The sequence below is a fragment of the Bufo bufo genome, chromosome 4, assembly GCF_905171765.1.
Source record: "Bufo bufo chromosome 4, aBufBuf1.1, whole genome shotgun sequence".
NCBI lineage: Eukaryota > Metazoa > Chordata > Amphibia > Anura > Bufonidae > Bufo > Bufo bufo.
In genome coordinates, this window is record NC_053392.1 from 463,254,194 (window position 1) to 463,280,097 (window position 25,904).

Below are 25,904 nucleotides of genomic sequence, written 5' to 3' on the forward strand. Positions count from 1 at the left end.
AGACACCAACCGTTAATGCCCTATCCTGTAGGCACTGATTGACAAACTGCTTGCCGCCATTCTTCCCTTTATTTCACATAAGTGTATGCACAGTTCCCAATTTTCCTTTTCTTTTTGGACCGATTAAACATATGGTTTGAATCAGAGAGGATGTTTAAAGGGCTTATTATAATAGCATAATATTGTGTACTGTATAGGTATAATGTGGAAGTGTATTGCCATATTTATGAATTAGGTGATTTTTAAAGTGTAACTGCTGTTTAAATTTTTCTAATAAACTTTATTTAGAGAAAACATATATTTATTGTAGAAAACTTGGGCTGAAATTTCCCTTAGCAGCGCTCTCTCAAATGAACGTTGGTAAGGCACATCCGTCTTCTATCAGCATAGGAGAGACTGGCTGTGCGGGAGCAGCGGGCCTCTGCCTGCCCTGCTCCCTCACAGCCTGGTGGGGACAGGAACCTTAAAGGGGTTCTCCGGGAATTAAGAAAATGAAAATACTTAAATATTACTTTATTATAAATATATTCACAAATACCTTTCATTAGTTATAAGGACTCGTTTTGTCTAGGTAGCAATCATTAGGAGAAATAAAATGGCCGCCGTCCTATTAACCACCTCCCGACCGCCTAACGCACGGATGCGTCCGGAAGGTGGTTGATTCATTCCTCCTGGACGCATCCGTGCGTCATCTCGCGAGACTGCCTGTGATCGCGCACAGAGGATCGGAAGGTAAGCGAGTGGATCTCCAGCCTGCCAGCGGCGATCGTTCGCTGGCAGGCTGGAGATGTGATTTGTTTTTAACCCCTAACAGGTATATTAGACGCTGTTTTTATAACAGCGTCTAATATACCTGCTACCTGGTCCTCTGGTGGTCCCTTTTGTTTGGATCGACCACCAGAGAACACAGGCAGCTCAGTAATATGTAGCACCAAACACCACTACACTACACCCCCCCCTTGTCACTTATTAACCTCTTATTCACCCCTGATCACCCCATATAGACTCCCTGATCACCCCCCTGTCATTGATCACCCCCTTGTAAGGCTCCACGTACGGACATCTGAATGGAGCCTTACAGGGGGGTGATCAATGACGGAGGTGATCACCCCATATAGACTCCCTGATCACCCCCCTGTCATTGATCACCCCCCTGTAAGGCTCCATTCAGATGTCCGTATGATTTTTACGGATCCACTGATACATGGATCGGATCCGCAAGACACGTACGGACATCTGAATGGAGCCTTACAGGGGGGTGATCACCCCATATAGACTCCCTGATCACCCCCCTGTCATTGATCACCCCCCTGTAAGGCTCCATTCAGATGTCCGTATGTTTTTTACGGATCCACGGATACATAGATCGGATCCGCAAAACACATACGGACATCTGAATGGAGCCTTATAGGGGGGTGATCAATGACAGGGGGGTGATCACCCCATATAGACTCCCCGATCACCCCCCCTGTAAGGCTCCATTCAGATGTCCGTATGTTTTTTACGGATACATGGATCGGATCCGCAAAACACATACGGACATCTGAATGGAGCCTTATAGGGGGGTGATCAATGACAGGGGGGTGATCACCCCATATAGACTCCCTGATCACCCCCCTGTCATTGATCACCCTCCTGTAAGGCTCCATTCAGACATTTTTTTGGCCCAAGTTAGCGGAATTTTTTATTTTTTTCTTACAAAGTCTCATATTCCACTAACTTGTGTCAAAAAATAAAATCTCACATGAACTCGCCATACCCCTCACGAAATCCAAATGCGTAAAAATTTTTGACATTTATATTCCAGACTTCTTCTCACGCTTTAGGGCCCCTAAAATGCCAGGGCAGTATAAATACCCCACATGTGACCCCATTTCGGAAAGAAGACACCCCAAGGTATTCCGTGAGGGGCATATTGAGTCCATGAAAGATTGAAATTTTTGTCCCAAGTTAGCGGAAAGGGAGACTTTGTGAGAAAAAAAAATAAAAATCTATTTCCGCTAACTTGTGCCAAAAAAAAATTAAAAATTCTATGAACTCGCCATGCCCCTCATTGAATACCTTGGGGGGTCTTCTTTCCAAAATGGGGTCACATGTGGGGTATTTATACTGCCCTGGCATTTTAGGGGCCCTAAAGCGTGAGAAGAAGTCTGGGATCCAAATGTCTAAAAATGCCCTCATAAAAGGAATGTGGGCCCCTTTGCGCATCTAGGCTGCAAAAAAGTGTCACACATCTGGTATCGCCGTACTCAGGAGAAGTTGGGCAATGTGTTTTGGGGTGTCATTTTACATATACCCATTCTGGGTGAGATAAATATCTTGGTCAAATGCCAACTTTGTATAAAAAATGGGAAAAGTTGTCTTTTGCCGAGATATTTCTCTCACCCAGCATGAGTATATGTAAAAAGACACCCTAAAACACATTGCCCAACTTCTCCTGAGTACGGCGATACCACATGTGTGACACTTTTTTGCAGCCTAGGTGGGCAAAGGGGCCCACATTCCAAAGAGCACCTTTCGGATTTCACAGGTCATTTACCTACTTACCACACATTAGGGCCCCTAGAATGCCAGGGCAGTATAACTACCCCACAAGTGACCCCATTTTGGAAAGAAGACACCCCAAGGTATTCCGTGAGGGGCATGGCGAGTTCCTAGAACTTTTTCTTTTTTGTCACAAGTTAGCGGAAAATGATGATTTTTTTTTTTTTCTTACAAAGTCTCATATTCCACTAACTTGTGACAAAAAATAAAAACTTCCATGAACTCACTATGCCCATCACGAAATACCTGGGGGTGTCTTCTTTCCAAAATGGGGTCACTTGTGGGGTAGTTATACTGCCCTGGCATTTTAGGGGCCCGAATGCGTGAGAAGTGGTTTGAAATCAAAATCTGTAAAAAATGGCCGGTGAAATCCGAAAGGTGCTCTTTGGAATGTGGGCCCCTTTGCCCACCTAGGCTGCAAAAAAAAGTGTCACACATCTGGTATCACCGTACTCAGGAGAAGTTGGGCAATGTGTTTTGGGGTGTCTTTTTACATATACCCATGCTGGGTGAGAGAAATATCTTGGCAAAAGACAACTTTTCCCATTTTTTTTATACAAAGTTGGCATTTGACCGAGATATTTATCTCACCCAGCATGGGTATATGTAAAATGACACCCCAAAACACATTGCCCAACTTCTCCTGAGTACGGCAATACCACATGTGTGACACTTTTTTGCAGCCTAGGTGGGCAAAGGGGCCCACATTCCAAAGAGCACCTTTCGGATTTCACCGGCCATTTTTTACAGATTTTGATTTCAAACTACTTCTCACGCATTCGGGCCCCTAAAATGCCAGGGCAGTATAACTACCCCACAAGTGACCCCATTTTGGAAAGAAGACACCCCCAGGTATTTCGTGATGGGCATAGTGAGTTCATGGAAGTTTTTATTTTTTGTCACAAGTTAGTGGAATATGAGACTTTGTAAGAAAAAAAAATATATATATATCATAATTTTCCGCTAACTTGTGACAAAAAATAAAAAGTTCTATGAACTCACTATGCCCATCAGCGAATACCTTAGGGTGTCTACTTTCCGAAATGGGGTCATTTGTGGGGTGTTTGTACTGTTTGGCCATTGTAGAACCTCAGGAAACATGACAGGTGCTCAGAAAGTCAGAGCTGCTTCAAAAAGCGGAAATTCACATTTTTGTACCATAGTTTGTAAACGCTATAACTTTTACCCAAACCATTATTTTTTTTTATCAAAGACATTTAGAACAATAAAGATTATAAAACAATATTTAGAGAAAAATTTATATATGGATGTCGTTTTTTTTTGCAAAATTTTACAACTGAAAGTGAAAAATGTCATTTTTTTGCAAAAAAATCGTTAAATTTCGATTAATAACAAAAAAGTAAAAATGTCAGCAGCAATGAAATACCACCAAATGAAAGCTCTATTAAGTGAGAAGAAAAGGAGGTAAAATTCATTTGGGTGGTAAGTTGCATGACCGAGCAATAAACGGTCAAAGTAGTGTAGGTCAGAAGTGTAAAAAGTGGCCTGGTCATTAAGGGTGTTTAAGCTAAGGGGGCTGAGGTGGTTAATACAGACAAGGTTACTTTACAACACTGAGATAAAGAGCTGCCTCATCCTCCTCTCTGCTCATCAGGGATTATGATCCTGAATACAGCTGATAAGATCTTCAGCTGAATCTCTGTAGAATGTAGTTCATGAGGAGAAATGAAGTACAGACGTCATGCTCTCCTATCCCTCCTATCCCTCGCGGCTCGGCTACCCCGCTTTCCCGCTGCTCCTGGCGCCAATGTGGCCGTTCCTGCCTCCATGGTTCTGGGGTGTATGCTGTTCCCTTAGCCCTTGACTCCGCTTGTTCCCTAGCGGTGTTTGTGTCTCCGGCTCCCCCCGATCCTTCTGCCTCTCCCACCTCACCTGGGACTTACCTCGCCTGGATTGAAGGTTGCTGGATTGTATTCTTCTCCCCCTCGTTCGCTTTTGGTGTTCCGGCTCCAGCTGCTTCCTGGTTGGCAGGGCGAAGCCCAGTCAGCTGGCTTCTGCTGCACCTGGGATCCTGGATTCTCTGACTGCCAGTGCGCTTCCTGACTTCTCCGGTCCACTGCCGCTGATAAGTGTTCTCCTCCTCTGGATGGGCCCGCTCCGTGCTTCATGTTCTGACTCCGGTAGCAGGGGTTGTTTGTGGTGGTCATAGGAGCGTGGTCGGCCGCTTCGCTTGTCCTGTATATTAGGCTTTTCTCAGGCGACCACTACCTTCTCCTGCTTTGCCCCCCCCCCCTCAGTGATTCCTGGGATCGAGGGGTCTTCCTCTGGACGCTCAGGTGGCATCTCCGTGGACACTTCGATGCTCAAGCTGGTGAGATTGTTCCTTCTGGCTCCCCCATGTCCTTTTTCCCTCCTATACTAACTATTAATAAATCTAACCAAAAAGAATGGTAGTATACTTAATGGAAGTTTACTAGAGCATATTTATCCTATATTCTATATTGTATGTGTTTTGTTTGTAGGAGAGAACGAGGAGGTGAATACAAATATAAAATGTAACACATATACAAATACAAAAGGAACAAAACAAACAAAAAAAAAAAAAAAAGGGAGAGGGGAAAAAAAAAAGGGGGAGAGGAACAAAAAGTAAAACAAAGTAAAGGGGAAGGAGGGGAGAGGGAGAAAGAGAAAGAAAAAAGAGAAAAGAAGGGAGGAAGAAAAGGAGAAGAAAAAAAAAGAAGAAATAAATAAATAAAAGAACAGTTAAAAAAGGGAAAAAAAGGAAATAGGAATGGGAAATTGCTCCAAAAACTAATAGGCGCTCGGCAGACCTCTCCGGTCAGAAACCGAATACCAAAACCTTTGAAGCGACAAACCAATTCCTGAGGTTTCCAAGGGTGAATACGAGGGGGGGACAAAAGGACATTGGCTCCAAAAAAAAATGATGATTTTGAGGTGACGGAGACAGAGTCACAAAAAGTCCCTGGACACTCTCAAGAGGAAGAGGGATTGGAGGGAGAAGATATCCCTAGTGTCAATACCTCTGCGCTAAAAGAAATATTGCTGGCGGTAAAACAGAACGGGGATTTAATACAGGGCATTACAACCCAGCTCGGGTCCATCCAAGTTGACGTGGGATTGATTAGAGACGATATGTCAAAAATCCGAGACAGAGTCAACAATGTGGAGAGCTCTATGGCTCTTATACAGAATGAATCCCAAAAAACTAATTCTGAAATCTCCACTCTGAAGATAGAATTTAATCTTCTGAAGAGAAAGGTAGTGGATCTTGAAGATAGATCGCGAAGATACAACGTGAGAATCCTGGGGGTTCCAGAGGGCGCCGAAGATAAGAATCCTACTCAATTTATACAGATGTTAATTCTTGAGAACTTTGGGAGGGGTCCGTTTTCTCCACTATTTATGATAGAAAGAGCTCATCGGGTCCCAGGTGGCAAACCAACCCCTGGGAGACAACCCTGGACATTTCTTGTTAAATTATTGGCTACTAGGGACAGAGATATGCTACTGAGAAGGGCGAGGGAATGCTCACCAGTTGTATATAACGGAAATAGATTGGCCTTTTTTCCTGATTTTTCAAAAGACATTCAAGAAAAGAGACGCTCATTTATGATGGTAAAAAAGAAGCTAAGAGAAAGGGATATCAAATACTCCCTTATGTTCCCAGCAAAACTTTGGATTATTTTTAAGGACACAATCCTATTTTTTGATACTCCTGACAAAGCCGTGGATTGGCTTGAACGAAATGATATGTGACCCAATTGTTCTAGGATTTGCGGGGAACAATAATTACTAGAGGGCTTTTTATACCTGCAATATTTTTTCCATTATTTAGTTGGGAGGTGCCGAGTAGGGGGGAGTGTGGGAGGGATGGTCATAGGAGAGAGATCCGCTACAATATGTGGTGGATTATTTGTAGGAGGGATGGGGTTTGGGCTGTGATGCGTCCCCTTTTTTTTTTTTTTTTTTTTCCTCTTTCTTTTTCTCTTTCTTCTAGCCCACCTAACCGCTTCTTATAATGTCTATTAGAATTCTTGCTTGGAACGTACGTGGTCTGGGGGATAGAGGAAAGAGACAAGCGGTTTTTGATCTGACACGGATCCATCTCCCAGCAATAGTATGTTTGTTGGAAACGCATCTTACTGGGGAGACCTCCAGGGTGGTTGGCAGGGGATGGGCTGTGCACACGTATCATTCTGCTTTTTCCAGTTACTCCAGGGGTGTCACTGTTTTTATACATAGATTGATTGATTTTGTGTGCGAGGCATCCTCCGTCGACCAGCAGGGGAAATTTATCTTCCTATACTGCAGGTTGATGGGGAAGATATGCATTTTGGCCTTTGTTTATATTCCACCGCCATTCTCCTTTTCAGTCCTCAACTCCTTGCTATCATTCATGGATAAATGGCCAGAGTGTCCAACATTGATTATTGGCGATTTTAATTGTGTTATCAATCCTGTATTGGATAGGGTTTCTACGAGTGTCAAGGGAGATAATCCTGTTCAGGGGTCCCCCTTGGCACGGTTTTGCTCTGAGGCTGGGTTTGAAGATGTCTGGGGACACCTAGGACAGGGGAAAAGGGCCTTTTCATGCATTAATAAAGCAGGTAAATCTAGGTCCAGAATAGACCTTGCCTTGATAAATAGAAAATATGTGAGACTGGTAAAGCGAATGAAGTACGAAACAAGGTCACTCTCTGAGCATTTGCCGTTACTCCTTGAACTTTGTCTGACTCAGGAGAGATACATACAGAGACCCCCATTCAGATTAAACCCTTATTGGTTATCAGTAATAAAGAGACATGAAATAATTCAAAATGAAATTAACCGATTTTGGGATAACAACTATGGCTCAGCAAAAATCCAGGTGGTATGGGACACTTTTAAGGCCTATATGAGGGGAATGATGGTCAGCAATATCGCAAACCTTAGAAAGGAGTATGGGAAAAAACTGAAAAACCTAGAAGAACTAGCATCCTTAGCGACACAATCCTTCTATACAAATAAGACCGAGGAGAATAGGGAAAATATGCAAAAGACCACAGAAGCATACTCTAATTTCTTGCTGGACAAGGCCCAACAAAGTTTATTTTTTAAGGGGCAAAAATATTTTACAGAGTCATGGCGACCTGGTAAACTTCTATCCAGAGTGATCTCGAGTCAAGAATATATAGATAATGTCCGACTGGCCAATGGTAGGACGGTTAGTGGACAGGGTCCTGTAGAGAAAGCTTTTGTGGACTACTTCTTAGATCTTTATAAAGCTGAATCCAAGATTACAGATGAAATGATGGATTCTTATCTTGATGGTATTGTTTTTCCAACTATTACTGTGGCTCAAAAGAAAGCACTTGAGGTAGAGTTTTCAATTCAGGAACTTGAGGGGGCAATTAAATTACGTTTGTCCAATTCTACCCCCAGTTCAGATGGACTCCCATACGAATTCTATAGTAAATACAAGGAGTTTATTCTCCCTAGACTGTTGGGGGTCTTTGCTGAATCGGTGGAGGATGGGAAATTGCCAGATTCAATGATGGAAGCCGTAATAACATTAATTCCAAAAAAAGGCAAGGATCCTGCAGATCTGGAATCATATAGACCGATCTCACTGCTTAATGCAGATGTAAAGCTCCTAGCAAGGATTTTGGCCACAAGGCTTTCCAGGGTTATTTCCTCCATTGTCCATCCGGATCAGAATGGCTTTATTCAAAACAAGGGTACGCATCATAATCTGCATCGGCTCTTTGCCAATATACAGGCCCCTGGGGGGACCAACCGCTCCATCCTGTCATTGGATGCCTCTAAGGCCTTTGACAGGGTAGAGTGGCGCTTCCTCTGGAGGGTTCGACAAGGATGGGCTTTGGGGAAAAATTTATAAATATCCTTAAACTAATGTATAGATCCCCTACGGCAAAACTGAGTCTTAATGGGATCCTGACCACTAGTTTTGACTTAAATAGAGGTACGCGGCAGGGCTGCCCATTATCCCCATTGTTATTTGATATTTACATTGAGCCCCTAGCTTTGGCCATTAGGCAGGATGATCAGGTTAAAGGATTTGGAACACTAGGAGCGCAAGACCGTATGTCTTTATATGTGGATGATGTTGTTTTTTTTTATAGACCACACGGAAACAACTCTTCCCAGAACTATTCAAATGGTTAAAGTATTTGGTGAGGTGTCTGGTCTTCTTATAAACTGGTCCAAGACCAGTTTGATGCCAATAGACCCGTTACCACAGAAGGAGGCTCTTGTGACTCAGTTGGACATCGTTGACACTTTTCAATACTTGGGCTTGATTATATCGCCCAGGGTTGAAAATTTTGTACAACTTAATCTGATCCCAATAAATAACGAAAACTAGAGTTTAAATAGGGATCTGGCTGAGACTTCCCCTATCCAGAGCTGACCGAGTTTCATTGGTTAAAATGGTGATACTACCACAATTTCTGTATGTGCTCAGGAATACACCTACCTGGATAGAAGACAAATATTTTAAACTCATGGAAAGAATAATTAATGATTTAGTGTGGGGAAGAAAACGAGTTCAAATAAAACTGGAATATCTATATAAACCACTGGAGTGTGGGGATTTAAACCTCCCCTATCTTAAAGGGTATTTTATTCCTGCCCATCTATTGATGTGCTATGAATCCAAAAATAGTGCACTTCTAGGAAGGTTAGTAGGGAGTTACGCTCATAATAATATATTTACTCTTTTGAAATCCGGGCTACTGAGTAGCCAAGAGCTGGGTTATAGAGAGATTATAAAATTACTTCTGAAAGTGTGGGCTACTATTAGAACATGGTTGAAGGTAAAGGGTTCATTCACATTCACGCCTCTTTGGCATAATGTACACCTACAGATGTTAGATGGTATTGCAGCGGACACATTTTGGCAAAAGAATCAAATTTTTTATATTTCACAAGTAGTTAAGGATAGAGATTAAGTCATTTACAGAGTTATCACATAACGTAGAATACCTTTCATGGTTTAGGTACTTTCAACTGCGTTCAGCATTATTTAGTCTGGACGATAAACTGGTGTTGGATATAGATAGTTCATCCTTTTTGAATGATTGGATAGGGAGGAAACCTTCTAGAATGAAGATTTCAAATATATATAAATTATTACTTAAAGCACGGTTTTGTGACACACAGTCACCAGGACAAAGAGCCTGGGAGTTGGACTGTCCGAACATACAATTAGAAGGATGGGGGAATATCTTTGCGAATTTAGGTTCACTATCCCAGAACTTTAATCATGTTCTAGTACATTTCAATATCTGCCATAGACTATATGTCACCCCTACATGGCCGAATAAATGTGGGCTAAGAGATACATCCAAGTGCCCTAGATGTGACACCCCAGGTGCGGACTATCTCCATATGATCTGGACCTGCTCAGAACTTATAAAATACTGGAATAGCATTAACAACTTCCTTATTTATAAACTTAAAATACGAATACCTTTCGAACCACAAATGTTCCTGCTTAATGAGTTTTCCACAATAAGTAGCCATAAGTATCAAAAGATTCTCTTAGGCAGGATACTGCTGCTAGCTAGAATTTTGGTTAGTCGGACCTGGTTTGCTCGGCACACTCCAGAATTAAATGCATGGATAAACCTAGTTAACCGCTTCACGTCCGCCCATAGGATATAAACGTCCTATGGGTGGACGTCTATTTCTGAACGGACGTTTTAAAACGTCTTTTCAGAAATAGCAGCTGCACGCTAATCGTGCAGCTGCTGATCGGGTTGCCCGCTGTCAGTGACAGCAGGGCAACCCTAAGACAAGGCAGGGACAGTGCCCAGGTGTTCCTGCCTTCTAGATCGCTGCAGACACAGCGCTCACCGAGCGCTGTGTCTGCAGAGAAGGAAGCGCTGTGCGCTTCCTGTTCCGGCCCGGCCGTCATGTGACCGCCGTGACCGGAGTGTGCAGGAGCTGTGTGAGGTCTCTCAGAGACCTCGATCAGCCCTGCTGTGAGGCTGTACAGCGCAGGATTGCTGCTGTACAGCCTCTATAGGGGTGCATTTGTCCTGTAACTGGGGCTACTATGTCAGCCCCAGTTACAGGAGAAATCAACTGTGAAAAAAAAAAAAAGTGAAGTAAATGTCCCCCAGAGGTCTTGTATGGCCTTATGGGGGACGAAAAGTGTAAAATAAAAAAAATAAAAATAAAAGGTTGAAAATAAAAAAATAAAAAAAAGTTTCACATGTAAAAAAAAAAAAGTCCCCAAGTAAGGAATGAAAAAAAAAAATAGAAAAAATAAAAAAGTATACATATTAGATATTGCCGCGTCCGTAAAAACCAGCTCTATAAAAATATCACATGACCTAACCCCTCGGATGAACACCGTAAAAAAAAAAAAAAAAAAAAACTGTCAAAACAAGCAATTTTTGTCACCTTGCATCACAAAAAGTGCAACAGCAAGTGATGAAAAAAACGCGTACGTCCCACAAAATAGTACCAATAAAACCGTCACCTCATCCCGCAAAAAATGAGCCCCTACATAAGAAAATCTCTCAAAAAGTAAAAAAACTATAGCTCTTAGAACATGGAGACACTAAAACATCATTTTTTTGGTTTCAAAAATGCTATTATTGTGTTAAAGTGAAACAAATAAAAAAAAGTATACATATTAGGTATTGCCGCGTCCGTAAAAACTAGCTCTATAAAAATATCACATGACCTAACCCCTCGGGTGAACACCGTAAAAAAAAAAAAAAAAAAACTGTGTCAAAACAAGCAATTTTTGTCACCTTGCATCACAAAAGGTGCAACACCAAGTGATCAAAAACGCGTATGTGCCACAAAATGGTACCAATAAAACCGTCACCTTATCCTGCAAAAAATGAGCCCCTACATAAGAAAATCTCTCAAAAAATAAAAAAACTATAGCTCTCAGAACATGGACACATTAAAACATAATTTTTTTGTTTCAAAAATGCTATTATTGTGTAAAACTTTAATAAATGAGAAAAGGTATACATATTAGGTATCGCCACGTCCGTAACGATCTGCTCTATAAAAATGTCACTTGACTGAACCCCTCAGGTGAACGCTGTAAAAATAAATAAATAGAAACTGTGCTAAAACAACCAATTTTTTGGTCACCTTGCCCCATAAAGTGTTATAATGAATGATCAAAAAATCATATGTACCCAAAAATAGTACTAATAAAACTGGCACCTTATCCCCTAGTTTCCAAAATGGGGTCACTTCTTGGGAGTTTCTACTGTAAGGGTGCATCAGGGGGCTTCAAATGGGACATGGCATCTAAAAACCATGTGGAGTTCCTTTTCTTCTGCGCCCTGCCGTGTGCCCATACAGCAGTTTATGACCACATGTGGGGTGTTTCTGTAAACCGCAGAATCTGGGTTATAAATATTGAGTTTTGTTTGGCTGTTAACCATCGATGTGTTAAAGAAAAAAATTTATTAAAATGGAAAATCTGCCAAAAAAGTGAAATTTAAAAATTTGATCTCCATTTTCCTTTAATTCTTGTGGAACGCCTAAAGGGTTAACAAAGTTTGTAAAATCAGTTTTGAATACCTTGAGGGGTGTAGTTTCTACAATGGGGTCATTTATGGGGGTATCCACTATGTAAGCCCCACAAAGTGACTTTAGACCTGAACTGGTCCTTATAAAGTGGGTTTTGGCAATTTTCTTATAAATTTGAAGAATTGCTTCTAAACTTCTAAGCCTTCTAAAGTCCTAAAAAAATAAAATGACATTTCCAAAATGATGCCAACAAAGTAGACATATGGGGAATGTTAAATAATAAATATTTTATGAGGTATCACTTTCTGTTTTAAAAGCAGAGAAATTGAAATTTAGAAAATTGCGAATTTTTCAAATTTTTGGGTAAATTTGGGATTTTTTCATAAATAAAGGTGAAATATTTTGACTCAAATTTATGATTATCATGAAGTACAATGTGTCACGAGAAAACAATCTCTGAATGACTTGGATAAATAAAGGCGTTCCAAAGTTATTACCACATAAAGTGAGATATGTCAGTTTTGCAAAATTTGGCCTGGTCAGGAAGGGGGCAAATGGCCCAGATGGGAAGTGGTTAATAAGGTAAAAAACTACGAGCAAATTCTGTACAGGCAGAGAGATGCGGATGAGAAGTGGACTAAGATATGGGGCGGTTGGAAGATTTGACTGGTTGTAATAATTTATAAAACTTTATTTATTGAGATTTTTCTTTCTTTTCTCTTTTTTTTTTTTTCTCTTTTTCTTTTCCCTCCCCTCCCCCGTCTCTGCCCCCTTTTTTTGGGGGGGGGGGGGCAGGGGGGAAGAGGAGGTGGACACATCACAGATTCGGGGTGGGGGGGTTGGTTCAGGGAATTGGGATAAGGGGGAAATATATGGATTATGTGGAGTATTTACTTAATTTTTTTGTTTATTGTAACTTGTTCCGATATATTAATAAAGATAATTAATTAAAAAAAGAAAATAAATGAAGTACAGAGAGGAAGTGGGGATGTGGATAATGAGCAGCAGCACTTGTATGCAGTCTCCCTTACCACAGTCTGTCCTGTCCATAATCTCTGTACTTCATGTCTCCTCATGAACTCCATTCCTACAGAGATTCAGCTGAAGATCTTATCATCTGTATTCAGGATCATAACCCCTGACAAGCAGAACAGAGAAGAAGATAAGGCAGCATTTAATCTCAGTATTGTAAAGTAACTTGTCCTCCTGTGTGATGAGGACAGGTTTTGTGTGTACTAATAGGACTGTAGCTCGCCAGCTAAAACCTGTCCTAGGTGGCTAATATAGCTTGTGTGTTTATACAGCTAGACCTGCAGTTCCTACGTTTGTGTGTTAAAGACAAGGGCAGAGTTATTTACAGTGACTTCATGTTCGGATGTCATATAACTGTTATATATTGTGTTCACAGAAGCAGAAAAGATAATATGCCTTTAAGATTCATTATATGGATGTGAGGTAAGCTTAATGACACAGCAAAAACAACAGAAAGCATAGAGTTAAACTGTTGTGGCTGGGCAGGAGTCTAGACCAATCACAGTCAGCCTCACACACAGCAGCAGTTTTGACCAATCACAGCCAGCCTCACACACAGCAGGAGTTTTGACCAATCACAGCCAGCCTCACACAGCCCAGGAGTTTTGACCAATCACAGCCAGCCTCACACACAGCTTGTGTGGGAAATTCCCCTAGCAGGAGCTGCTGGAATCATTATTCACCAGGAGAGAAGCTGAACAGACATTCACTCCACTAAGAGCTGTGTTTTATGGAAGCAGAGAGGCCAAAATAGGTATTTAAAACAGATAGAATAGAGACCCCCCTGCGCTCCTATTGTATTGATACGTGTAAGTCTGCCTGTATGGGGAGATCCTGCTGCTTAGTGTCAGAAAAGGAGCTATTGTTCTCCCTGGTTAAGTGTATGGAAAGTAAATATATCACCCGTAGGTGATAAGAGACACAAGCGCTGGTACACAATAACAATCGGCTGGTCCTTAAAGTTTGCACTGTACCTAGTGCAAGTCTGAATGGCCAGGTGGTGTGCTGCTAGAATAAGTGGTGTCAGAATATGAATCAATGTCGGAATCAGACCATATAATCAATGGTTGGGAAAGAGTACATGGTTTATTATATATAGAGATTGGCACTAGGAATAGGGTGGTAAGGGAGTGGTAAATGCTGATATAACCACTACCCTCAGTACCTTGTTTATTCTTCACTCCAGAATGTTCCCTCTGTCGATGCTCCACTGTGCTGATTCTTCTGGGTTCCTTTAGTAGGGATATTGGTGTCCTTTCAGATCGCGGCGTTCTTCTTGCTCACCTGTCAGCAGCAGCGCGGCCCCGGCCGGAAGCACGCGAGGCGCGAGGGAGCTTGATCTGTTACCCGGGAAACCTGCTTGCGGTGACGTCACCTGGTACGAGTATGGTGGCCTCCGTAGGACAAAAGACTAAAAAACCTACGCGTTTCAGAGCCAAAGCGGGCTCCTTCGTCAGGGTTAGTCTACGCATTGTTCATTGGAGGTTTAAATAGCTCGTCTGGTTTCCTATGGTTTCGTACCAGGTGATGTCACCGCAAGCAGGTTTCCCGGGTGACAGATCAAGCTCCCTCGCGCCTCGCGTGCTTCCGGCCGGGGCCGCGCTGCTGCTGACAGGTGAGCAAGAAGAACGCCGCGATATGAAAGGACACCAATATCCCTACTAAAGGAACCCAGAAGAATCAGTACAGTGGAGCATCGACAGAGGGAACATTTTGGAGTGAAGAATAAACAAGGTACTGAGGGTAGTGGTTATATCAGCATTTACCACTCCCTTACCACCCTATTCCTAGTGCCAATATCTATATATAATAAACCATGTACTCTTTCCCAACCATTGATTATATGGTCTGATTCCGACATTGATTCATATTCTGACACCACTTATTCTAGCAGCACACCACCTGGCCATTCAGACTGCCACTAGGTACAGTGCAAACCTACGGGTGATATATTTACTTTCCATAGGTTATATAATGTTCCTACTGATAATTTAGTGATTAGAATTGTATACTGAACCAGTTATATTTGTGTTTACTTACAATTCCACCAATTGCAAACTACAAAGTTCACAATCCAAATTCAAATTCCATATTGCAATCCAAATTGCATACAACCACAACAGCTCATACACAACTAATCTGCAAATAGTTACTGCATAATGCAAATTGCGACCAAATTCAGCAAGTGAACTATTAGTTAGACCTCAGATATACCTCTCAGAGAGATCATAAAGTGCTTAACCGCCTCCGGACCGCCTAACGCAGGACCGCGTTCCGGAGGCGGCAGCTGCAGGCACAGTCACGCATATACGCGTCATCTCGCGAGACGCAAGATTTCCTGTGAACGCGCGCACAAAAGCGCGCGTTCACAGGATCGGAAGGTATACGAGTGGATCTCCAGCCTGCCAGCGGCGATCGTTCGCTGGAAGGCTGGAGATGCGATTTTTTTTTAACCCCTAACAGGTATATTAGACGCTGTTTTGATAACAGCGTCTAATATACCTGCTACCTGGTCCTCTGGTGGTCCCTTTTGCTTGGATCGACCACCAGAGGACACAGGCAGCTCAGTAATAAGTAGCACCAAACACCACTACACTACACCCCCCCTCACTTATTAACCCCTGATCACCCAATATAGACTCCCTGATCACCCCCCTGTCATTGATCACCCCCTTGTAAGGCTCCATTCAGACGTCCGTATGTTTTTACGGATCCACGGATACATGGATCGGATCCGCAAAACACATACGGACGACTGAATGGAGCCTTACAGGGGGGTGATCAATGACAGGGGGGTGATCACCCCATATAGACTCCCTGATCACCCCCCTGTCATTAATCACCCCCCTGTAAGGCTCCATTCATACGTCCGAATGTTTTTTACAGATCCACGGATACATGGATCGGATCCGCAAAACACATACGGATGTCTGAATGGAGCCTTACAGGGGGGTGATCAATGACAGGGGAATGATCACCCCATATAGACTCCCTGATCACCCCCCTGTCATTGATCACCCCCCTGTAAGGCTCCATTCAGACGTCCGTATGTTTTTTACGGATCCGCGGATACATGGATCGGATCCGCAAAACACATACGGATGTCTGAATGAAGCCTTACAGGGGGGTGATCAATGACAGGGGGGTGATCACCCCATATAGACTCCCTGATCACCCCCCTGTCATTGATCACCCCCCTGTCATTGATCACCCCCCTGTAAGGCTCCATTCAGACGTCTGTATGTGTTTTGCGGATCCGCGGTTCCGCAAAACACGGACACCGCGGATCCGCAAAACACATACGGACATCTGAATGGAGCCTTACAGGGGGGTGATCAATGACAGGGGGGTGATAACCCCATATACACTCCCTGATCACCCCCCTGTCATTGATCACCCCCCTGTAAGGCTCCATTCAGACATTTTTTTGGCCCAAGTTAGCGGAAATTTTTTATTTTTATTTTTTTCTTACAAAGTCTCATATTCCACTAACTTGTGTCAAAAAATAAAATCTCACATGAACTCGCCATACCCCTCACGGAATCCAAATGCGTAAAATTTTTTAGACATTTATATTCCAGACTTCTTCGCCGTACTCAGGAGAAGTTGGGCAATGTGTTTTGGGGTGTCATTTTACATATACCCATGCTGGGTGAGAGAAATATCTCGGTCAAATGCCAACTTTGTATAAAAAAATGGGAAAAGTTGTCTTTTGCCGAGATATTTATCTCACCCAGCATGGGTATATGTAAAATGACACCCCAAAACACATTGCCCAACTTCTCCTGAGTACGGCGATACCAGATGTGTGACACTTTTTTGCAGCCTAGGTGGGCAAAGGGGCCCACATTCCAAAGAGCACCTTTAGGATTTCACAGGTCATTTTTTACACATTTTGATTTCAAACTACTTACCACACGAGGGGCGGAGCCTGACCGTGCTTGATGGCGGCTGCTTGAGAGAAGCGCTCCCGCTGCCAAGCTGCCTTTCAGCGCCTAAAGCATTCTAATCCCCGTGAGATGGTCAAAATACAGCCGAAGCCTGGTACAGGCGACACAGCCAGTGCATTACCGGCTTCTACGTCCAGCAAAAAGATGGATAAATACCTCAGCAAGCGATCTCCACAGTCCCCCGCATGTGTGGACAAGATGGCGCCGGCTGAAAAAGGGCTTTACCACAAGCAAGATGGTGAGTCAGATGACGACCACCTTAGCGCTGACTCTGACCCCCGATACACCCAGGGGATAAGCGACAATTGCCCCTTGTCAAAGGACTACTTTGATTCTGCGCTGAATAGGGCACTGGCCCCGATCGCGGCAGATTTGTCCTCCATAAAAATTGACATCCGCCAAATAGGCAACAGGGTGGAAGCACTTGAGCAATCGCAGGACTTGCTACAGTCTTGCTACAGCATCCACAGCCAGCAGTCTAGATTCACATAGAGCTGCCCTTAACACTGCTCTCCTAATGATGGAAGATCAGGAGAATAGGAGCCGCAGAAAAAATATACGGATCCGCGGCCTTCCTGAAGCACAAGATAAAGAAAATTTATTTACCACTATGCAAGAACTGTTTGCCTATTTATGGGGGTCAGAAAGGGCCAAATCCATAGTGGTGGAACGGGTACATAGAGCTCTGCGCCCCAAACCTCCTCCTACAGAAGGCCCGAGAGATATTATCTGTGGCCTCTTGAGCTTCCGTGACACAGAGGCCATACTTAATAAAGCCAGAAGCTTACCGGAGGTCAAGATAGCGGATACCATTGTCCAACTATTTCAAGATGTAGCACCCTCCACCCTCCAGAAGCGACGGATCCTAAAACCCCTTACAGAAGCGCTTCGGTCTGCTAGGATCCCTTATAGGTCGTTATATCCGTTCGGCATTCTGATCACATCAGGGAACAGAAGAATCACCGTTCGTACCCCAGAGGACTTGCAAGAACTGTGGGGTGTTCTCCAAATCCCTCCTATGGACATCCCGTCATGGGTCCCTGTCCAACAAGATGGCGATCCTCCTCCGCTTCCTACTCCTTGGTCCACCGTTCGGAAGCAAAGATCCGGCAAACGCAAACCCTCAAGGATGGACGCTAACGATTAAATGCTGTAAATCATTAGAGTGCTTAGTCGGATCCATCCTCCTTTTATATCTGTGGTCTCCATAATTTTCATGGTTATCCTTAATTATGGCAGGCCTGTCTGTTGTCGCCTCCATAGGCGTCCTTTTATATTGTAATGCTCAGCTGTTACATTTCTCCTGCATTTTATTTTCCCCTCTCCCTGTAATTTTTATTAACTTGCCTGAAGTGCCTTATTTTAATCCTTCATCCCTTATCTCCCCCCCCCCTCCCTTTTCATACCTGTTATTGTGGTCATGTGGGGCTAGATCAATATAATGATAATAGGTTCTCAACTCATGTGCCTGAATCAGGGGCAGCTTGGGCAGATCAGGCTATGAGATTGTTGAGACCCACCTCCCCCTTTCGCGCTCTACGGAGCGTTTACATACTGTTCAATTTGGTAATTTACCGCAGTTTTTTACTTATGTTATGGTTACAATTCTTTTCTCATTTTTTCTTTATGTGGATATTGGGCTTTTTTATGAAGACAAGTAGCAGGTCTCAGATATCTCTTTGCTATTGGCTCACATGGCTGACTTAACACTTCTTTGTTTAATGTTAATGGGTGCAATAACCCCGTTAAACGAAGCCGCATGTTTAAAATTTTAAACAGAGGGAAAGCTGACATAGTGATGTTACAGGAGACCCACTTCCGTAGGGGTCATGTTCCAAATATGACGCGCTCCAACTTTACTAAATGGTTTCACTCCTGTCATACCAGCTCCTCAAGGGGAGTTAGTATTGGGGTCCACAAAAATGTTCCCTTCTCCTACACCTCCATAGTTGAGGATCCTGAGGGTAGATTTTTATTCCTGTCCGGTAAATTGGGTAACACGGAGGTCACTTTATGCAACTTATATGCCCCCAATAATCAGACAGTGGTTTGGCTCAGGAAAATCTTTACAGATATATCAGCGGTCGCCAATGGCCTGTTGGTAGTAGGTGGAGACCTTAACCTTGTTTTAAATCCACGGCTAGATGCTTCTACCGGGAAATCAGCTATTTCGCATAAAGCATTAGGGGGGCTTCACAGTTGTTTAAGAGGTCTCTATCTGAATGATGTCTGGAGGTCCATGCATGCTGACTCTAAAGATTACACTTTTTATTCTACTCCGCACAGGTCGTACCAGAGGCTAGACTATTTGTTCCTTCAAGACAGATGCCTACATCAGGTACGAAAGGTCAATATACATAACATAACGATCTCTGACCATGCTCCACTTTTTATGTCACTTTCTATGGGGTTATTTCAAAGGAGTGGACGTGGAGATTAAACCCTACTCTCATAAACACCCCCTCTCAACTAGCCTCCCTGACAAAAAAGTTACGGGAATACTTTGAGGTAAATGCTTCCTCAGACACCAATCCGGCTTCTATTTGGGAAGCTCATAAATCAGTCATTAGAGGGGAACTTATATCCCTGGGGGCATATGTGAAAAAGAAAAGGCTTGCGGACATCAATTCCCTTCTTTCGAAAATCGCAGTAATAGAATGCTCCCATAAGAAATCGGTTGCTATGGAAGATCATAAGCTTCTTGTATCCCTAAGGAATGACCTAAAAACGCTTCTTAATGCTAAAGCTGCAAATGCTCTGTTTAAACTCCGTCACAAACAATATGCACACGGAGATAAGGGGAATAAAATTATGTCCGCTATGATCAAAAAAAGGGCAGAACAATCTCATATACACCAGATTAAGTCGGCCGAAGGCCTCATAGTGAGCAAGATTGCGGAGGCGTTTACGGCATATTACCGTTCATTATATAACATCCGCTCGCTTGAAACTACCATGGAGGTAACCAATAGACTTCTCAAGATATCTGATTTCCTGGCGCCCCTCAAACTACCTACCATTAACGAACATGATCAGGACTCTTTAATTGCCCCGATCACTCTTGAAGAAGTTAGCAGGGTCCTTTCCTCTATTCCCCAAGGGAAGAGCCCGGGCCCAGACGGGTTCACAATATCCTATTATAAAAAGTTCCTCCCTGTACTTGGCCCCCACTTAGTTTCATACTTTAATGCCCTGCTTCTAGGTGCCCCTATGAAAAAACAATCCTTGGAGGCGCACATAGTGGTTCTTCCCAAGGAAGGTAAAGATCACTCCCTAACATCTAGCTATCGTCCCATTTCCCTACTAAATGCTGACACAAAACTCTGGGCTCAAATTCTTGCCCACAGAATAAGCCCCCTCCGCCAAAAAAATAATATCTCCGGAACAAGCGGGATTTGTGGGTGGTAGGGAGTGCAGGGACGGCACTTTTAGGGTGCAGCAGGCCATTGAACATACATGGAGATCTAGCTCGCAACTCACCCTTCTCAGCACTGACGCCGAGAAGGCGTTCGATCGAGTTGATTGGAAATTTATGGAGTCGGCGCTGTACAAATTTGGTTTTCCGCCTCAGTTTGTCGGTGCGGTGCTGTCCCTGTACTCCTCGCCACATGCACGTATTAGGGTAAATGGAGTTCTCTCCCCTACATTTCACATAATCAATGGTACAAGAAAGGGGTGCCCCTTGTCCCCTTCCCTTTTTATTATCTGCTTGGAGACGCTGTTGCAGGCGATCAGGCAGGATGACACCATTAAAGGCCTGCAAGTAGGCTCATGTACTCATAAAGTTGCTGCCTTCACAGACGATATGTTACTTCTCCTGGCTGACCCTGTGGTAGCGTTTCCGGGCATTTTGTCGCTTTTTGATTCATTTGGCTATCTCTCAAATTTCAAAATAAATCTTACTAAATGTACGGCCTTGGGGATCAGGGTCCCAGCACATGTGATTTCGGAATTGAAGAGGACGTCCCCCTTTAAATGGGAGACCTCTCATATTAAATATCTGGGTGTTAACATCCCTGCTCGTGCTGATGAGACTTTTCAGCTAAACCATCTTCAGCTTCTATCTGAAGTTAAACAACAGCTAAAGGATTTGGATATTCCATATGTGTCCTGGTTTGGTAGGAAAAACATTTTAAAAACCTATATCCTTCCCAAATTTTTATTTCTGTTTCAGACTCTTCCCATATATTTGCCAGATTCCTACTTCCTAACCATTCGCAGGATTTTTTCGGGGTTCATTTGGAAGCGGGCGAAGCCTAGACTAGCCTATTCTTTGCTCACACTCCCTAAAAATAAGGGGGGATTCGGTTTGCCTGATCTAAAAACGTACTATAAGTCAACTCAACTGACCCTCCTTGTTGAACTAAGGAACACTAATGTCACTAAATTAGGTTGCCAAATAGCCCGACATATCCTCACACCATCTGAACAGGCCAAAGTTTGGATTACAAAACCTGGTCTTACCAGGGGTGTTGATTTCCCTCTATCACTTAAGGGGGTGCTATGTACATGGCAAGCAGTTGCCCTTTCATTCAACTTTCCGACTACCCCATCTCCCCTCATGCCTCTGCGTCTCCTACCTTACTTTTTTTATTCAAACTATTCAGACGTATTGGGTGTGTGGTCGGCCTTTGGTACTTCCTTAACGGGTGATATGCTGAAACTTCAAAAGCCTCCTTCTCTGCAGGACCTCCAGACTTCACATTTAGCTCTCAGCTGGACATCCATACATCACTCTCATTTCTCCCTAATATGCCAGAAGTACACACAAGTTGCATCCAGGAATTATACCCCTTCTTGGCTGGATGTATTAACTATTTCAGACAAACCGATTAAGAAGATCTTATCCTTTCTCTATCTTAAGCTACTTAGTCTTGGGGCTACCAGCAGACCGGCTTATATACAGAAATGGGAGAAGGATCTGGGCTTAACGCTGTCTGACGAAAAGGTATCCATTATTCTCAAGAACTCTCATGGGTTCTCCAGGTGTATAAGAGTGCAGGAGAACTCCTTCAAGCTGTTAACTAGGTGGTATCGATCTCCAGATATCATTCAGAGAATGGATCCATCCTCATCTGGGGTGTGCTGGAGATGTCAAGAGGAGAGGGGAACACTATATCACATCTGGTGGGCTTGTAGAGTAATAACCCCTTACTGGTCTAGTATCTCTGACGCCATCCTACACATATGCCCTCTCTCGACGCCTATTAACCCCTCCTCAGTGCTTTTAAACATACCTAACTGTGGTTTTCCTTTACACAAGCACTCCCTTTTAGCTCACCTGGTTTCAGGTGCAAAGCTAATGGTCCCTATGCACTGGTTGTCCCAACATGCCCCCTCCATGGAAGAATGGGTACAGAAAGTAAACGAAATTTACAGATTTGAAGAACATTTTCCAGCTGGGAGACACTATCTCATGATAAATTTATGGTTATGTGGAAGCCATGGCTGGATTGGTTGGGCGATAAGGGTACCTGATTCTAGCACTGATTAAAGCTTTATTGGCCTGTGAATCACCTTCTTTATCCTGGTGACTATTAGCTTTGCTCTCTTTGTTATTGCAGCTCTCCACCAGAGGAGTCTTTAGTATACTACTTGCTGATCCATATTCTAATCAGTGAATTTATGTCTACACCAAGCATATGTCTTCTCCTGTTACATAATGTCTATGTAAATCATTTCTTATTTCTGCTCAAATTGTCCACATGATTGTTTTAGGGCGTGTTGCCCTGCTGTGTTTACATTTATTATCCTTTGCTTGCAATAAACAAAGATTTGGAAAAAAACCTATTTACCACACATTAGGGCCCCTAGAATGCCAGGGCAGTATAACTACCCCACAAGTGACCCCATTTTGGAAAGAAGACACCCCAAGGTATTTCGTGATGGGCATAGTGAGTTCATGGAAGTTTTTATTTTTTGTCACAAGTTAGTGGAATATGAGACTTTGTAAGGAAAAAAATAAATAAAATAAATCATTTTCCACTAACTTGTGACAAAATTCTATGAACTCACTATGCCCATCAGCGAATACCTTAGGGTGTCTACTTTCCGAAATGGGGTAATTTGTGGGGTGTTTGTACTGTCTGGCCATTGTAGAACCTCAGGAAACATGACAGGTGCTCAGAAAGTCAGAGCTGCTTCAAAAAGCGGAAATTCATATTTTTGTACCATAGTTTGTAAACGCTCTAACTTTTACCCAAACCATTTTTTTTTTACCCAAACATTTTTTTTTTATCAAAGACATTTAGAACAATACATTTTGAAAAATTTTACAACTGAAAGTGAAAAATTTCATTTTTTTGCAAAAATTTCGTTAAATTTCAATTAATAACAAAAAAAGTAAAAATGTCCGCAGCAATGAAATACCACCAAATGAAAGCTCTATTAGTGAGAAGAAAAGGAGGTAAAATTCAATTGGGTGGTAAGTTATAAGTTGTAAGTTTTTTATAATGCCACAGAGCAAAAGGCACTTCATAGTGCTGCACCTGCCACAAGGACGGTGGCCATTTTATTTCTCCTGATGATTGCTCGCTAGACCAAATAAGCATTACAACTAATGAAAGGTATTTGGGAATATATTTATAATAAAGCAATATTTAAGTATTTTCATTTTCTTAATTCCCAGAGAACCCCTTTAAGTGTTTAAATTATACATACAGTACAGACCAAAAGTTTGGACACACCTTCTTCTCATTCAAAGAGTTTTCTTTATTTTCATGACTATGAAGGCATCAAAACTATGAATTAACACATGTGGAATTATATACATAACAAACAAGTGTGAAACAACTGAAAATATGTCATATTCTAGGTCAGGGATGCTCAACCTGCGGCCCTCCAGCTGTTGAAAAACTACAGCTCCCACCATGCCCTTCTGTAGGCTGATAGCTGTAGGTTGTCTGGGAATGATGGGAGTTGTAGTTTTACAACAGCTGGAGGGCCGCAGGTTGAGCATGCCTGTTCTAGGTTCTTCAAAGTAGCCACCTTTTGCTTTGATTACTGCTTTGCACACTCTTGGCATTCTCTTGATGAGCTTCAAGAGGTAGTCCCCTGAAATGGTCTTCCAACAGTCTTGAAGGAGTTCCCAGAGATGCTTAGCACTTGTTGGCCCTTTTGCCTTCACTCTGCGGTCCAGCTCACCCCAAACCATCTCGATTGGGTTCAGGTCCGGTGACTGTGGAGGCCAGGTCATCTGGCGCAGCACCCCATCACTCTCCTTCATGGTCAAATAGCCCTTACTTTCAAAGTTTTCCCAATTTTTCGGCTGACTGACTGACCTTCATTTCTTAAAGTAATGATGGCCACTCGTTTTTTTCTTTACTTAGCTGCTTTTTTCTTGCCATAATACAAATTCTAACAGTCTATTCAGTAGGACTATCAGCTGTGTATCCACCTGACTTCTCCACAACGCAACTGATGGTCCCAACCCCATTTATAAGGCAAGAAATCCCACTTATTAAACCTGACAGGGCACACCTGTGAAGTGAAAACCATTTCAGGGGACTACCTCTTGAAGCTCATCAAGAGAATACCAAGAGTGTGCAAAGCAGTAATCAAAGCAAAATTAGGCTACTTTGAAGAACCTAGAATATGACATATTTTCAGTTGTTTCACACTTGTTTGTTATGTATATAATTCCACATGTGTTAATTCATAGTTTTGATGCCTTTAGTGTGAATCTACAATTTTCATAGTCATGAAAATAAAGAAAACTCTTTGAATGAGAAGGTGTGTCCAAACTTGTGGTCTGTACTGTACATCTCCCCCCTTATTAATTATAGGCTTACAGTATACACTAACTTTATGCTCACTGACCAGGTTGGCCAGTGCTGTCAGTGAGCTGATTAATGAACCAGCCGCCGGGAGCGATGCCTGACCTAGTGGTAAGCGCTCACTACAGGCAGTGCATGGAGGCAGTGGGAAGCTGCTATACAGTATATAGCAGGGGTACTCAAGTACTTTTTGTGAAGGGCCGAGCTGCAAAACAAAAAAATATATAAGGAGGGAAAACACCATTGGCGTGTAGCGCTGCATTTTTTTTTTTCTTACAATAATCCACAACTCCAAGGCCACCTAATCTCCTTTCTGCTGACCAAACAGTAAGAATGTCCTTTCAGTGCCCCCTAACAATAATAATGTCCCTCAGACAGTACGATATCCCTTTAGTGCTCCCTCACAGCAGGGTGATCCCTTGGTGCCCCCACACATTATGATGCTCCTTAGTTGCTCCCCACAGAGTATGAATACTTTATGCCCAGCTCCCCACCCAGTTATGCCCCATAAAAGGCCCCCCACACACAGTTATGCTCACTTTAGTGGACCCCCACAGAGTTATACACCTTTAGACGCCTTCCCACAAAGTTATGCCCCCACAGTGCCTCCACACATAGTGATGCCCCTTTAGGTGGCCCCCCAAACACAGTGATGACCCCCTCATAAATGATAACCCCTTAGATGGCTCCCAAACAAAGTTATGCCCCTTTTAGTAACCCCATCACAGTTATGTACCTCCTCCCTGGTTAGATGTTCCCCCTACACAGTTAAGTGCCCCCCCCCCCCCCACAGAGTTATATCCCCTTTAGTGACCCCCTCACAGTTTTGCCACTTAGATGTCCTCCTTCAAAGGATTATGCCACTTTTTTTTATTTTTATTTTGTATAGCAATTTAACAATACAAAAAAAAATCCGGATTCCTTAATACAGGGAGTGCAGAATTATTAGGCAAATGAGTATTTTGACCACATCATCCTCTTTATGCATGTTGTCTTACTCCAAGCTGTATAGGCTCGAAAGCCTACTACCAATTAAGCATATTAGGTGATGTGCATCTCTGTAATGAGAAGGGGTGTGGTCTAATGACATCAACACCCTATATTAGGTGTGCAT